Source organism: Rattus norvegicus, chromosome 7 (genome assembly GCF_021556685.1).
Source record: "Rattus norvegicus strain SHRSP/BbbUtx chromosome 7, alternate assembly SHRSP_T2T, whole genome shotgun sequence".
Lineage (NCBI taxonomy): Eukaryota > Metazoa > Chordata > Mammalia > Rodentia > Muridae > Rattus > Rattus norvegicus.
In genome coordinates, this window is record NC_141540.1 from 90,607,203 (window position 1) to 90,625,000 (window position 17,798).

Consider the following 17,798-nt stretch of genomic DNA (forward strand, 5'->3'; position numbering starts at 1 on the left):
AAAAATTAATTAATTAATTCATTCATTCATTCATTAAAAAAGAAAACTCACAGAATCAACAAACCTGGATTCGTAGAGGCTCACTGAGACTGAAGAGGCAATCACGGAGCCTGTATGGCGATAACCTCCACCCGCGGCATACATGATGTTTGTGTGGCTTGGTGTTCTGAGGGACTTTCAGCAGAGGAAGAACGAGCTCTTTCTGACTATTGTCTCATTTCAAGAGCCCCATCTCCCTACTGGATTCCCTAGTCTAGCCCTACTATAAGGAGAGATGCCTAGTCTTACTACAAATTCATTATGCTATGTTTGGTTAATATCCCTGGGATACCTGCCATTTTCTGAAGGGAAACAAGAGAGGAGTAGATGAGGAGGGAAAAGGTAGTGGGGTAGAGAAGGTGGCAGGCAGAGGGATGGAGGCAAAACTGCAGTTGGAGTGTGATGTCTGAGAATAAATTTTAAAAAACTCTTAGATGTTAAAAAATAAAGAATGGTAGAACAGAGTGCAAGATCATAAACAAAAGAAACAAGCTTTATTTATAACAACATCACCTTTGTAACCAAACAGAGTAAACACCACAAATGTAGTAAAGTCTGTTTGTCTTTACTGATTTATGGGAAAATAAATTATTAATGAAACTAATTTAGTGATATATAAACATGACTACATAATTAAGTTTATTCTTCTAAATGAGTTATAGCATTTACATTTCAGATACAAAAGCTAAACCCTTAACAATTGAAGGAATTAAGTACATTATATTATTTTGGTAAGCATGTTTGCAGAAAGTTATTTATAAAGTAATCTTAAAGAATGCAAGCACACTAGCCACAGTGAGAGTGTACAGTAAGACTTGGAATGAAATTTGAATCATTTATTATTTATCTTCTGTAGCTTCTTAAAGTATGTCCATTGGAATTCAGATATGCCCTTAAAGGACAAAAATATAAGAAGTGTGCCAAAGTTGTTTTTTATTATATTATATAAGAAACACAGAACACTACACCAAAAATAAAGAGTATTTATTTTGTTTCAATCAAGAGTATGAATTATAAGCTGTAAAAATAATTTGGTATGTTCAGTGATAACTCAATTTCTACCATCTCCTATAAGTAAGGACTGCATTAAAGGGTACAAGTTAAGAAAAAGTCCAGGAGAGAGTTGAATTTGCATTTTTAAGAAAAGGTTAAGCAATTTGGAAGTAAAAAAAAAAAGTTAAAGTTCCAGATGCTTGGACATTTGTTTAGAATGTAAGCCCGAAAAACAAAAAGCATGCATTTTGATGACTCAATATGTTCAGCATGATCAGAAACAAAAAATGTTTATCAGTTCATAGTGTTTTTAAATAGAAAAGTTATTGAGGTTGAAATAAGCAGATGACAGCAAGAAATGAATATTCTTTTCATTAGACCATGAAATGAAAGAAACTCAAATTGAAATATTAAAATATCAAAAAATCAAACCATAAATAATAATTTTACATATTGTTCTGAAGTTACTACATTAGCACGTTGTATTTTATTTGTTTGCCAAACAATTTCTTTATGTCAGTGGACATGAACTCTCACTTTTATAAACTGTAGTAAACTTTATTTGCCTATGTAGAATTTTGAAAGATAAATCTAAACAAATAATTATCATTCTGGACCAATGAGGACACAGAATCTTTAAGTTTTAATATAAAATAAATTTTTCTTGAGATTTAATTAAATATCAATTGAAAATATTATATAGTGTAATGTCTTAGGGATACAATTTATAAAACAATGCATATATTTATATATTATAATAAATATATTCCATATTAATTTAATGTTTACCATCCTTCTTAGAGTCTTCAAGACAGATAGGAAGTTGTAAGCAATGATTTGGCTATATGTTTACCCATAGTATAATGTGTCAATTACTTTATATTGTAAAAAAAATAATCAAACAACACCACGAAAAAAACAAAAACAAACAAACAAACAAAAAAACAAAAAGAAAAACATGACCAAGGGGACCAATAGAATAGTCTATTTGGGATAACTCACATTTTTAAAGAAATAAGAATTGTTGATGGTGTAGAGACATGGAGTAGACATCAGAAGAGGTGGATAGGGCAGAAGCTGATACATCTTGAACCACGAGTATGTAGCAGAGAGTGCAATGGAAAAAGGCATGCAGTCTTTATACTCTCGAAGCTCACCTTCAGTGACATCATTCCTCCAAAAATGGCATTCCACCAAAGCCTTTGAAAACATTAGTATCAACTAGGTCCAAGTATTTAGATATCTAATATTATGAGGAACACTTGTTATCTAAAATACCACAATACAAATTCCAGATTCAGGATGCCTATAATATATCAAAAGTGTTATTTACTGAGACCCAATACAATCTAAAGTACTCTCATTCGCTATAGTAAACCTTAGCCATCATTTTTAACAATGTTTAAGAACACTACTGTTTACAAAGTCTTCACTTAATCTGGGTGTTGTAGATGTAGTCGTTGTTAAAGCTATTAAACACAGATGCACACTAAAACGAAATCACAAAAAGAGCAACAACAAAAAATGAAACTCCTTTTCTGATGTTCAAATCATCGATATCAGGATCAAAGTGAGGACAGTGATGTAATTAGATAGAATGTAGAATGTAAGACAAGGAAAGACAAAGGTAAACAGTAAATTGAGGGGTTTAAGTTCATCTTGCTTTAACAATACTTCCCCCTTTAAGTTACTGAGATGTCTGTGTTGTGTTCAATCAGTTTGTATCAGAAAACAAAGTCATGCCATGACATTAGAAATTAATTCACACAATACAAAAGACATATAATTCTCTAGTCAGTCTGCCAGAAGTTCAAGTGTTTCATGTATTTTTCATTTAGATTATGTCACTAGATTTTGCTAACCGAGAAGATCTGTTGCCTGAAGCTATACCTTGTAAGTCAAACAAAATGGCATAGTCATGTCCACATCTGGTTGATAGTGTTTATCACACACTAAATGTTTGTTCTGACAGAGAGTACACACACATAAACATCACCTTTTAATAATTTTTAATAATCTTTCACAATTATCACTAGTATCACAGTATGTCTGGTTTAGATGATGATGGGGTTCTTGTGTGCTAGGCAAGCAGTCTGAGAAATGAGGTTTACCACCCTTTTATCATCCCTCAATAGGAATATTATAGTTCCGATTTAATTCCTTTAGATTTAATTTGGCAAGATGTAACTTATGGACTTACTTTCTTCTTTGAACATGTACAATGAGAGAATGTGTATTCCAATATTTTAAAGTATGTTTTATTATCTTAATATTGAGTGTGTCTGGGTTACCCTCCAAGCTCATTTCAGAATCTTTGCTGAACTGCAGTATGCAATGTAGATATAAGACATTTTGGAATGAATATAGATTAGAAAATACATTTTAGTTGAACTGTTTGAACCCAATTTTGAAATGTTTATTAACTAATTTCAAAGTACTCAAAAAGAGTCCCCAGAGGACATCAGACACAGTAGTGATTGTTATGGAGTGATGGTATAATATTCATCTAGAAACATTAATAGACATTCTTCATTAACTGCCAATTTCTCATAATAGATCATTTCTAGTTTGCATATAAATGATGACCATGCTCCAAATACAGGGAATGTGGCATAATACCTCTCATCAGTTTTATCCTTCTTCTACTCAATCATTCAAAGTTTTGCAAGACTAGGCAATACACTAATATTACCACCCTCCCAAATGGCCTGGTCCTCTAACTTATTTCAGAGATATTCCTGTTTTCAGATCATATACTATAAATACGTTTTTACATTTATAAACTTAAAGTATTCAAATTTTATGGCTCACTTTTCTAACTTTGTTAGGTATATTCATCCTTGAATCTTTGTAGCACAAAATTCTTGCCTGAAACTGAAAGTTACAGCTATGGTTTATTTATATTACTGTCATGAGTAGAAGGTGGCTCACTTCTATTCATTTTATCTGTGTCAGAACCTGACAATGCCTACAAATTGTTGTTACATAAAATGTTTATGGAAATTGGGTAGAATTGTAAAGACTCAAACTTTATAAGATTAAGGTACAGTTATGTTATGTAACTAAATATATCAAGTTTCTTAAAAAAAAGTACAGACATAAATGGTATCAAAGAATATAAATTACATGTATGCAGTATCTCTCTATATATGTATACATTCTCTCTATATTACACATACATAGATGTTATATATAATACATATTATATAATTATATGCAAATATAAATATGTGTAATATAAACAATGCATAATATGTAAAATATGTCTTCTCTGATTCCATATATATACACATATATACATAACATACATATGCATATACATCAACTTGTATATATGGGTATGCATATGCATATATTTTTATATACATATATTAAATTATGGAGGATATCTTTTAAAATTAATAATAATGGCAACTGTTTCTTCTTTATAAACCAAATCAAACTCACTGACAATAATTTAGTATATACCATTATTTCATATTTTAATTTTATTATATCATTTTCTTCTTTATAAGGTAGTTTGTTTATCCAATGATAGCTAGGTACCTATGATATTTTGTACATATTTAATGTTATATTTGGTTTTCAATCTTGATCTATGAATGAATAAAATATTCCATAGAATTCTCAATTGCTTTTGTGTCTAGCTCATTCCTGCTTCCTGTTCCCCAGACAATATGGAACAAATATTTGTAAAAATGAGTTTATTTAGCCTGTCAAGATTCCTGACAGTATAAAGTGTTCAAACAATTTGATAAGTTAAATAAATTAAATGTGTCCTTTCAAGAGTTTCTATTTCATATTATGCTAGGTAAAAATCCTTGAAGCATATTTGATCATTTAGTTCACAAGATATTTTTCCTTTCAAATTCATTCCATCCAGTTTTTCTTTTCTCAATGAGTCGTAGTAATTCTAAATATCTCTTGATCACAGTTCAGATTGAAAAAAACATATGCATTGTTAAATGAAAGCATCCAAATATTTTTGTTAATTCCACAGCCATTTTGTTGTATAAATTCAGTATCAGTGATCAGTTCTTGTATAGAATAAAAGCATGTGTTTCATGTGGCATTTATAATTTGGAGCTACATGAAAGGAATGATATACTGTACAGGTATTTGAGCCTAGATTAGTTTTTTATTAGCATAGTTTCATAAATTTGTTATCTTGGAAAGATAACTCTTAAAACCTAATGAGTAGGGGGTTGTAGAAATGGCTCAGTGGTTAAGAGCTCTGTCTGTTCTTCCAGATGTCCTGACTTTAATTCCCAGAAACCACGTGGTGGCTCACAATCATCTATCATAGCATCTGATGCCATCCTGTGGCATGCAGGTATGCAGTTAGATAGAGTGCTTATAATAAAATAAATATTTAAAATAAAGAAGTACGTAGTATATTCTTTGCTCTGCAAGCCATGCTTCACCTGCTATGTAAGTAATTAAGCAGATAATAATGTTAATTTCAAATAATCAAAGTACTAAACTCAGTATGGACTGAAAATAAGAAATGAAAAGGAAAACACAGAACTGTTCCTAGGTATTGTGGAAGACAATTTTTATTGTGGGGAAAAAGGCAAAGCATGTTGAGTCAGAGACACCTTGAAGAGTCCAGGGTAGTCATGAACCTCTGCCATGTGAGAAAAAAGGGGAAGGGAAGGGAGAGGAGAGAAAGGGAAACCATATCCAACAGTAAAGAGAGCAAAGATACAAAAGAGACTTTGACGAAAAGGGCTGGGTTGTATGGATAAGAGCTTCTGGGACCAAAGCTAGACTTTGGAATAGTGGGCAAGGTATGGGTGCCATAACCTGTAACAGGTAGGGACTGAGGAATGCTCAGAAAACCTAGCAGTCATGTCTGTCTTAATATGTTAAATAGGCACATCACTCATCTGTCCTGTGTTTGAAACAGAACAAGTACTAAAATGAGTAGTCCAGAAACAAACAAAAAGGTTGCAGCTACCCAACATACTGCCTGTCTTTCCTACCATCTCCCTCTTTAAGCCACCTAAGAGATTTCCTACATTTACTGGTATTGAGCATAGAAAATGCAGGCCAATATTCCTAAAAATAAGTGTAAAATAAATCAAATTTACCAAATTCAAACACAAAATAACTTACCCTGATCACATTGTGATTACATTGGCTTTATATCAGAGATGTAGGTTTGTTCAACATGCACAAATCAATAAATGTAACATATGTTTAATGACAAAAAATTTACAAGATCATCCTATAAGATGCAGAATCACCTTTTGGCAGTTTTTAACATCCTTCCATGATCAAAAAGTCCTAGAGAGCTTGGAGGGAACATGTATCACAATTACACACACACACACACACACACACACACACACACACACACACACAATGATTCACAAAGAAGATAATGAACACTGAGATATAAGCAAGATGCAAGTATTTAAAAGTCTGTATTCATAGAAAAGAAATTAAGAAGAATGAGAGGAAGAGGGCCAAATCCACAAAAAGGAGAGAATAATGATTTTGAATGAGCAAACTGGCTGTTCCACAGATCTCTGATTTTACAAGACACTACAGAGGCAGGAAAATGTATTTCAAAGATATTTGAGGGTATGATTTGTTGAACGTAGATGTTTCTAGTATTTTTAATAACACCTGCTCTATAAGAACTCTGCTGGCTTGTTTTCGGTCGACTTATTATCTGAACGGAGGAAACATCAATTGAGAAAATGCTTCCATAAGATCTAGCTGCAGGGCATTTTCTTTCCATTTAAAAATAATATTTACATTTATTATTTGTGAATTTCATACTGTGTACCCCAATCACACTCTCTTCCCATTCCTCCCAGGTCCGCTGTCCTACTCTTGTGACTACCTCAAAGAAAGGAATTAAAAACGGAAAGAAAAGAAAAAAAATATATATCAAGTCCAAATTATACTCACTGGAGCATGGCCAATCTCCAAGTAGGCAGTCTCTTAAATATAATGGAGTCCTCCCCACACTCCTGCCAGAAGCTATCAAACGTGAAGAGGCACACTTCAGCATTTCACATTTTTTATTATTATTTCTCATACATTACAGCCTGTCTGCAGGTTTCCCTCACACCCACCTTAGTCTCTTTCCCAATCTTCCCATTGCCTTGTATCCACACTCTGTTCATCTCCCCTCAGAAAAGAGGAGGCGAACATTAATCAAATACCGAATAACAAAGCTACAATAAAACGGGACACATATTCTCACATCAAGGCTGGACAAGGCAAGCCAGTAGGAGGAAAAGAGTCCCAAAGGCAGAGAAAGGAGTCAGAGACAGCCCCTGCTCCAACCATTAGGAATTCTATAGGAATATAAAGCTACACTGCCACAAATATATGTAAAGGACCTAGATCACATCCATACATGTTCCCTGATCAGAATCCAGTTTAGTCCCAGTCAACTGATTCTGTGGGACCTGTACTTGTGGTGTGCTAGATCTCTCTGGCTCTCCCAACCCTCCCTTCTTCTCCTTCCCAGAACTCCCCCAGCTCCAACTAATATTTGGCTGTGGGAGTACATTTGCTCTCATCAGGTACTGGTTGAAGTCTCTCCCATGAAGATTGTGCTAGTCTCTGGTCCCAACACATCATACAGGCATAACAAACTGCAGGATGGAGGTTTTCCAGCTAGGTTGGGCTCCTTATCCTGCTAGAGGATGGCTGATTCAGGCTGTTTCCCTTCCCCCATTAGTAGGAGTCTTCTCTAGAGTCACCCTGCCAGATTTCAAGACTAGGACTACGTTTCTACCTCACTCCAGGAACACATCCTAATTTCAGAGGTCTATCCCAGTGTCCTAACCACCCATTTGCTTCCACTTGAGCCCTTCTCTTCTCATCCCCATCCAACCAGCAACAGCTATTCTATTTCCTCTTCCCCTTAATTCTTGTCTTCTTCCTTAATCCCCCCACGTTATTTAGCCTATGGATTGTATCATACTTATCCTTTACTTTACAACTAATAATCATATGTAAGTGAACATATATCAAGTTTGTCTCTCTGAGCGTGGGGTCCCTCAGGATGATTTTCTTAGTTCTATCTATTCGCCAGCAAATTTCATTATGCCATTTTTTAAGCAGCTGACTAATTCTGTATTGTATATATGTACCGCAATTTTTTTTTATTCATTCTTCCACTGAGGAACATCTAGGTTGTTCCCAGTTTCTGAATATTATGAATAAAGGTGATTTAAATATAGCTGAGGAACTGTCCTGGAGGAAAGATGGGACATCCTGGATATATGCCCAGAAGTGGTGTGGTTGGAAAGATCAATTTCCAATTTTTCTCAGAAACCACCATATTGACTTCCAAGCTGCCTGCACAATTTTGCAGTCCCAATGTCAATGGAAGAATCTTTCCTTGGGTCACATCCTCACCAGCATGAACTGTTATTTGTACTTTTTTTTTATCTTAATCATTCTAAATGGTACAAGATGAAATCTCAAGTTTCTTGTACTTTGCACTTCCCTGATGGCTAGGGATGTGAAATATTTCTTTTCTTTGCAATGATACATTTTAATTTGTTCACTGTTACTATTTGTTTGTTTTTATACTAAGAACATTCAAACAACTACTGTTCCTGTAAACTGTTATTTTATTCAATTTTTATATTATCTGTTATTTTTATTTGCAGACAAAAATCATCAATCTGCATTAATCACATAATTTTTCACATATTTGTTTTTATAACACAAAATTAATTTTTCATTGTATCAAAATCATAATTTTCTTATTCAGTGAAATAGATACAGATACATATTGAATTAGTATATTTGATAGCTTTTTGTTCTCATCTATTTATAATATATTGTAGCTACTCCCTCTTTTTAGAATTAAGTTATAATATTGAATTAGTATATTTGATAGCTTTTTGTTCTCATCTATTTATAATATACTCGCTCTTTTTAGAATTAAGTTATAATATTGTGTCTCATAAAAATGAATTAAAGAATGCTAACAGCCACTGGAGGTCACTATATCTTCCATAAATGTCTATCCATTATTAAGAGGCTATTTATATATTTCATGGTATAACTAAGTGAAGAAAGATTAGGCACACCTTAATTTGAATTGCTTTACAAATTTTTAAAATATTTCTTTAAGTGTCTCTGAGTCATTTGAGAGGCCTCTGTTGAGAATTCTGTTTCAATCTGTACTCCATTTTTAATTGGATTGTATAACATTTTCTTCTTTCTTTACATCCCCAATGTTATCCACCCTCTCAGAGTTCTTCTGACTATTTCCCCTCTCCTTTGCCTCTGAGAGGGTATTCTCCTGAAGCATCCCCTTTCCCTGGAGCATCAAGTCCCTTCAGGATTAGTAGCATCCTCTCCCACTGAAGTCAGACAAGGCAGTGAATTTCTTTTAGACAGAAACAATTTTTAATTGACAATTTTTGAAGAGGGGTTTGTGTCCCCATCCTTCCACTGGTGGCCCTATCTAACTACTGGAAGTAGTCTCTTCAAGTTCCTTATTGCTAATATTGGACATTTTGACTAGGGACACTCACACTGACTCCTGGGATCCTGCCACATTCCGGATCTCTGGGACTTTCTAGAGGTTTCTCTTACCCTCTACCCCTGACAGCTGTATATTTTCACCCATTCTCTGACAAAAGATGTGGTATATTTACACAATGAAATATTACTCCACTATTTATAACCAGGACATCATGAATGTTGCAAGCAAATCAGTCTGAGTGAGGTAACCCAGATCCCTAAGGATAGGCCTGGTATGTAGCTACTGATAAGTAGATATTAGTCAAAATACATACAATACCCATTGTAAACCCCACAGACCCTAAGATGTTAAACAAGAAGAAAGATTCAAGTAAGAAGGTTTGAATCCCATGTAGAAGGGTGAAGAAAACAGTTACGGAAGGCAAAGCAATGGAGGCACCTGAGTGAGAGAAGGGAGAAGGAACAGAATGAGGAAAGCAGGATCAGGTATGGGGAAGGACGAGATTATTTAATATTTTGGTGTCTAGTTTCTTGAGTTATTTGAATATCAACCCTCTATCAGGTATGGAGTTGGTGAAAAAAAAATTTCCCCATTCTTTAGGCTGCTGTTTTTCCCACTTGAAAGTATGCTTTGCCTTAGCGAAGCTTTTCATTTTTCCAAGACACCATTTATTAATTTTTGATCTTAGTGCTTATGATATTGGTGTTCTGTTCAAAAATTTGCCTTGATTTCTAAGTATTATCTACAATAGCTTACCATCTAAACTGTTTTTATTTTTCTTTTTTTTTTTTTGCGGGGGTGTCTTGATATAGAAGCCTTCAATGTCTTTGATACCACTGAAGTCATTGATACCAATTAAAAGGAAGTTTCCTTTCCCATAACTACCAAGAGCAGTTAGGATCACGGTCTTTCGTATGGTTTCAGGTAATGGTTTCAGGTATAGATCATTAACACTGTTTCATGAAACAGCCCAGACTATCAACATTCACATTACCTCCTATGATGACAATGACCTATAGTTTGTGAGGGCCCTGGCTCAAATAAACCCTTTCCTCCCCAACTTCCTTTTGCTCCTGGTATTTCACCACAATAGTATAATCCTTAACTAAGACAATTACTTAAAGAAAAATACAGCAAATTAAATGAAACAGAGATGCTTAGAAAAGGAGACAAAAATATATTTATTTACAGATTAATTTTTTAATATCAGTAAATGTTTTTAAATGTGAAGAAAGAAATCATATCACCGTTCCCCTGAGAATATTGTTGGTTAGCAGACTGTCCATTTTCCAGAGGTAATGGCAGCACTCACTGGACTGGCAACATTCATTATAATCTGGAACTCAAGTGGCTGTGACAGTTTTTTTCTTGAATTTCTGTTTGCTTATTTGATTGGTTGGTTTTTTTCAATATCACTTTACAATTCTTACTTTCTTTGCCCTTAAAAATATCATATGAAGCTATTCTTGCCCCATGTGTCATTTAGTTTACTAAATCACGACTTATTATTTTCTAAGATAATATATTCCTTTTCAGAGTCAGCTTTCAGGTGTTATCAAATAACTTGGTTCAAAACTGGTTATATGTTAAGGAAAGAAACAATGTTTAAGAATTAAAATCAGCTCCTTAAGAGTTAGACAATGGCCTCATATAGTAGATCGGGCATTGCAAATAGTGGGTAGATCTGAGAAATTTAACTTTCATTTCTGCCCACGGATCTACATTTTTTACACTCTATTGCTAAAAATCAAGATTGCAGTTGGCAGTCATGTAAAGAGAGAAAGGAAGGTAGTTGAGCATGTGGCAGTATGAGTTTTGTCATTCTATCGCTGTTTTACAGATCCAATTAACCAAGGTAGCTGAGTGCTCTAATGGTACTAATGGGCTTTCAAGGGTTTAGGGAAGAGTTCAAACTCTGTGTCCAGATTTTGATGTTTCATTGCTTCAAATTCTAACCAGTTATTTGTCTTCCACTAACGCCAAGAGTGGTAACTCATTCATAAATACGAAACACTGGAATGATAATTTCTAATGACTGATTAAATAAGTTAAAAATGTTGGCTCTTTGTCTTTAGTCATATACAATAATCACCTTAAGCTATTTCTTTAGCTTTAGAATCTCCCCCTCCTCTTCTTTTTTCTACTGACTTCTCTAAGTTTTTCCTCAAAATCATTTTCTTCCTCAAAAATACGAGAAAAAAAACAAGTCTTCAAATATGCTATTGTGTTACTTTTGTATTGGGCTTTGGGAATCTGTCTGTCCTTAAGTATGTTAAGTATATGCAACAAGACTGCATTAGAGATGCTAATTTTCCGTTGAAAGTTGCTATTAATTAAAGATAGCATCATTTTAGGGGTGGTAGACAATTTTCAATATCTTCTCCTAATGCTGGGGCTCTGCCTGACCTGACTCAGTGCAATTTATGTGTGCAAGATACAATATTGCCTGTGAGTTGATGTATGTCTCGGTCTTCTTGTAACTGGAAGACACTTTTTCATTGTAATCATCCATCTCCTGAGGTAAAAAGAGGATCTTTCTGCCTCCTTTTATTCATAGCTCCATGACTCTAAAATGAAATGTTGTGGGTAGCCTTTTGGCTGCTCTACCTTTCGTTCCTGGCAGGTCACACACACCTACCCAGGACAATCTCGGATCCACAAATAGAAAACACCCAGACATGGCAGTTATTCTTAAAATGTATTGGATAACTCAATGACCTCACACTTCTAAATCTTCCCCTGCTACTCCAGACCCAGGCCACAGGCCACTTCCCTGACAACTCACATGACTGTTTGGCTTTTCTCCTGTTGCTACTGTGTCCCGTTCTCCCTCAGCCTCTGATTCTCTCAGTCTCTGATTCTCCATGTGTCCTACCTCACAACTCTCAGTGTCCTGCCTTGCCTTCAGTCATGGTCTATTGGCAACTTTATTGATTGATCAAAAAACAATTGAGGGCAAGGACCTTCAGCATCAGGAAACACAGATTCCTATTTAAATCAAAACATTAGAATCACACGCACACACACACACACACACACACACACACACACACACACACACACACACGGAAAGGCTGAAGAAACAATCTCATTTAGGACCAAGTACTGTAAAAATCTCTTACTTTTTATACAGTTTCCAGATGGCATTCTTTGCTATAGTTCTTATCTACTTAAATAGTAGTATTTTCTGATGATATCTTAATGAGGCAATTATCTATAGGTATAATTGAAAGTCTTTAAAAGACAATTTTAATACAATGCATGCTTAGTTGAACAATAGTATTTTGTTTTTCCATAGTCCCAAATGTCTATTCAGTCTCAGGGGATCGAGTACCAAAACAATATCAGAGAAGCATTTCATCTCTTGGAGTGAGAATGTAATCAGGGTTTGGTTGGTTACTTCCACCATACTTATCCCTCTATAGTACCAGCATATATTCTGGTAGAGAATCTTTGTCAATCTTACAGTTTGTAGCTATGTTGATAGTTAGATTTATTTTTTAATTGCATGTTGAGTATTTTCTATGAGCACTAGTCAGTAGTCATGACACCTCTAGTTAGACACTAGCTCATCTTCCTAATGTTCAAAGACCCAAGTGTTATCTTCAACACCAGGATATTCCCAATTGTTTTCAGAGATAAGCATGTACCCTGAGATGTTTGTCAGGTTCCATAGAGCCTCTTTGACCAACAAGTCAACTAGGAGTAACTCATTGCTAACATTGAGGTTTCACTTGATAGCACAGGATCTCTAATTATCTGTGATGCTCTATTGAGTTTAATTTATATTTCACATATGTATATATTTTAGGAAGCTCAAGTCTCCAGATGTCCCTTCAAATGCCTCTTAGTTGGACTACCAACTCTACCTGTTCAATACTTTGCCCTGCCTTCTCTGACCTGGTATCCTGTTGTGATCTGGTGCTCTACCAGGAGAAGATGATTGCAGAATGGCAATTGTCTCTAAGGAAATATCCAAAGTGTGACTTGAACCATCTCTGTGGATGGGAAGATTATGTTATTGCTCTTTAAGAACCCTTATTACTATTATTATTGCTAACACACACACATGCACACACAGAAGGAGTAAGTAAAGGGAGAGACAGATAGGGAAATACAAATAGCATAGAACTTCTTCCTCCAATTCTTCCTAATAAAGTATTCAAATTTGGAATATTCAATGAATTAGTTCATTAAGGTTTTAGTTTTACAATCTAATTGTCTCTCATTAACATAACTGCATTGATGTCAAGCAACCAACAAAGAAGCTATTGAAAGGAACTATACTGTGTTATAATAGAAATATATTGAAAAATATTAGACTCATGATTTAAAATATGTTTAAGTTTTACAAAGACAGAAATGAAGATCAGACTGGAAAAGATAACATTAGATTTGAGCCAGATAAAAGAATATAGTATTAGATTGAAATTATCTGGAAAATTCTGGTCTTTGAGAAAATAAGATGCATTTACAATTTTTAAAAGAACATGTGAAAAAAAAGTGTCTGTGCAGTCTTTATTGATTGACAACTGTGGCTGCCTTGAAACTGCAAGTACTTAATGAGTAGCCATTGTTTGGTAATCAAGCCTGGTTTCATCTCGCAAAGATTCGAAATCAAATTGAATCCTCAGAGGATACAAGTAGAGGTTGCAGGTACTCAAAAGTCATGGCTCTTAAGATTTAGAAAGAAACAACTCTCAAAATGCATCAGAAAGATACTAGAATTGTCAGTGATAGAGAAATCAGATAATTGGTAAAGTTAGCACTTCTATTTTATAAAAACTTAATTGACAGGTGATTGTAACAGAAAAGGTTTTCAAAAGCTTATAAGAAAACAAAGCAAGAATAAAGATGACTCATTAATGTTATACTGAGAATCTCTTCACCTATTCGTTCACTTCAATGTGTAATAATTATATGACATCTAATATGTATATATTGTTTAATAAATTTTAATAAACATATATATATGTTTAATAAATTAAACATTTATTGAAAGATATTTTGTAGACAAGAATATTATTCCTGAGCTTCAAAGTTTTGATATAAAATTATAGGTAAATTAAATCCCGATTTAAGTATCATAATAGACTTAATACTTTATGTCTGCCTATCCACGACCCATAAACGATAGTACATTAAGAAAATGCAATGAGGACTGTGCCCAGAGCTGACAACCAGTCGCCAGGAACACTGACACACCTGAGAGCAGAGGTAAAACCATTCTTCTGCTCCAAGCGACCCATCTGCATGGCTCAGGACACACAAACCCAGGAGCAGACTGGGATAGGACTCTTCGGGTTTCTGCCCGGACCTGGAGCTCTCTGTACCCAAATCTCATTGGGGAGAGGGCTGGTCTCAGAAGTTCGAACAATCCTAAGAGCTCAGGGGAGACCACAACTTTGTTCACATACCTGGCACAAGAAGGACCTGTCTAGTGCCCTCTGGGCACAGGAACCTTGAAGCAGTCAGGCGAAAGGACCTTTATGATTTCTGCCTGCTCCCAGAGCTGAAAGCCTGACACACTTGAGAACAGAGAAAAGACTAACTCCTCTACTCTGACTGACCTGCCTGTAGGTCTCAGGACAAACGAATTCAGGAGCAGACAGGACGCTTCGGTTTCTGCCTGCTATTGGAGCTTAACTGGTCCCACAGCTCTCTGTACCCAGATTCTGCTGTAAGAAAACAGCTTTACAGGAGTGCTGACACACAGACTTACAGTAGGGTCAAACCACTGTCAGAGAAAATAAGACAAGCTAACACCAGAGACAACCTGATGGTGAGAGGCAAGCACAAGAACGTAAGCAACAGAAACCAAGACTACTTGACATTATCAGAGCCCAGTTTTCCCAACAAAGCAAATACCGGATAGCCAAACACACTGGAAAAGCAATATTTGGATTCAAAATCCCATCTCATGATGATGATAGATGGCTTTAAGAAGGACATAAATAGCTCCATTAAATAAATATAGGACAACACAGGTAAACAAGTAGAAGCTCTTAAAGAGGAAACACAAAAATCACTTAACGATTTACAGGAAAACACAACCAAACAGATGTAGGAATTGAACACAACCATCCAGGATTTAAAAATGGAAATAGAAACAACAAAGAAAGCACAAAGGGAGACAACTTTGGAGATAGAAAATCTAGGAAAGAAATCAGGAATCGTAGACATAAGTATCACCAACAGAATATAAGAGATAGAAGAGAGAATCTCAGGAGCAGAAGATAACCATAGAAAACATTGAAGCAATCATCAAATATAATGTAAAACAAAAAGGCTCCTAACCCAAACATCCAGGAAATCCAGAACAAAATGAGAAGGTCAAACCTAAGGATAGCAGGATAGAAGAGAGCAAAGACTCCCAACTTAAAGGGTCAGTAAATATCTTCAACAAAATTATAGAAGAAAACTTCCCTAACCTAAAGAAAGAGATGCCCATAAACATAAAAGAAGCCTATAGAACTCCAAATCAATTGAAGCAGAAAAGAAATTCCTTCTGTCATATCATAGTTAAAACACCAAATGCAGAAAACAAAGAAAGAATATTAAAAGCAGTAAGGGGAAAGGATCAAGTGATACTGAATTCCTAGACAGAGCAATCTGACAACAAAAGGTCAAAGGGAAACAAATTGGAAAGGAAGAAGTCAAAATATTACTACTATTTGTAGATTATGTGATAGTATACTTAAGTGACCCCAAAAGTTCCACCAGAGAACTACTAAGCCTGATAAACAACTTCAGAAAAGCAGCTGGATATAAAATTAACTCAAACAAATCAGTAGCCTTCTTCTCTTCAAAGGATAAAAAGGCTGAGGAAGGAATTAGGGAAATGACACCCATCACAATAGTCACAAATAACACAATATACCTCAGTGTGACTCTAAACAAGTAAGGGAAAGATCTGTATGACAAGAAGAAAGAAATTTAAGATGATCTCAGAAGATGGACAGATGTCTCATGCTCACTGATTGGCAGAATTAATATAGTAAAAATGACCACTTTGCCTAAAGCAATGTACAGATTCAATGCAATCCCTAAGAAAATTCCAACTCTTCATGGAGTTAGAAAGAGCAATTTGCAAATTCACCTGGAATAATTAAAAAAAAAACAGGATAGTGAAAGCTATTCTCAACAATAAAAGAACTTCTGGGGGAAGTCATCTTCCCTGACCTCAAGCTATATTACAGAGCAATAGTGATAAAAACTGTATGGTATTGGTACAGATACAGGCAGATAAATCAATGGAATATAATTGAAGATGAGGAAATGAACACACACACCTCTGTTCACTTGATATTTTTCAAAGGAGTTATAACCGACTGGTGGGTAAAAGATAGCATTTTCAACAAATGATGCTGGTTCAACTGGAGGTCAGCATGTAGAAGGATGCAATTCAATCCATTCTCATTGCCCTGTACATAGCTTAAATCCAAGTGGATCAAGAACCTCTAAATAAAACCAGATATACTCAAACTGATAGATCAAAAAGTGGGGAAGAGCCTCAAACACATGGGCACTGGGGAAAATTTCCTGGACAAAACACTAAGGGCTTATGCTCTAAAATCAAGATTCAACAAATGGGATTTCATAAAATTGCAAAGCTTCTGTAGGGCAAAGGACATTGTCATTAGGACAAAACTGCGAACATCCGATTGAGAAAAGACCTTTACCAATCCTATATTCAATAGAGGGCCTATATATAATATATAAAAAAACTCAAGAAGTTAGAGTCAAATAATCCTATTAAAAATGTGGCACAGAGCTAACCAAAGAATTCTCAGCCGAGGAATATCGAATGGCTGAGAAGTACCTAAAGAATTGTACAACATCCTTAGTCATCAGGAAAATGCAAATCAAAACAACCCTGAGATTTCCCCCTCACATCAGGCAAAATGAATAAGATCAAAAACACAGATGACAACAGATGCTGGAACACTCCTCCATTGTTGGTGGAATTGTAAACTGGTACAACCACTCTGAAAATCAGTCTTGAGGTTCCTCCTAAAATTGAATATAGTAATACCTGGGTACCCAGCTATATCCCTCCTGGGCATATATTCGAAAGATGCTCCAACATATAACAAGGGCACATGCTCCACTATGTTCATAGCAGCCTTATTTATAATAGCCAGAAGCCGGAAAGAACCCAGATGCCCTTGAACAGAGGAATGGATACAGAAAATGTGGTACATCTACACAATGGAATATTACTCAGCTATCAAAAACAATGACTTCATGAAATTCATAGGCACATGGATGGAACTAGAAAATGTCATCCTGAGTG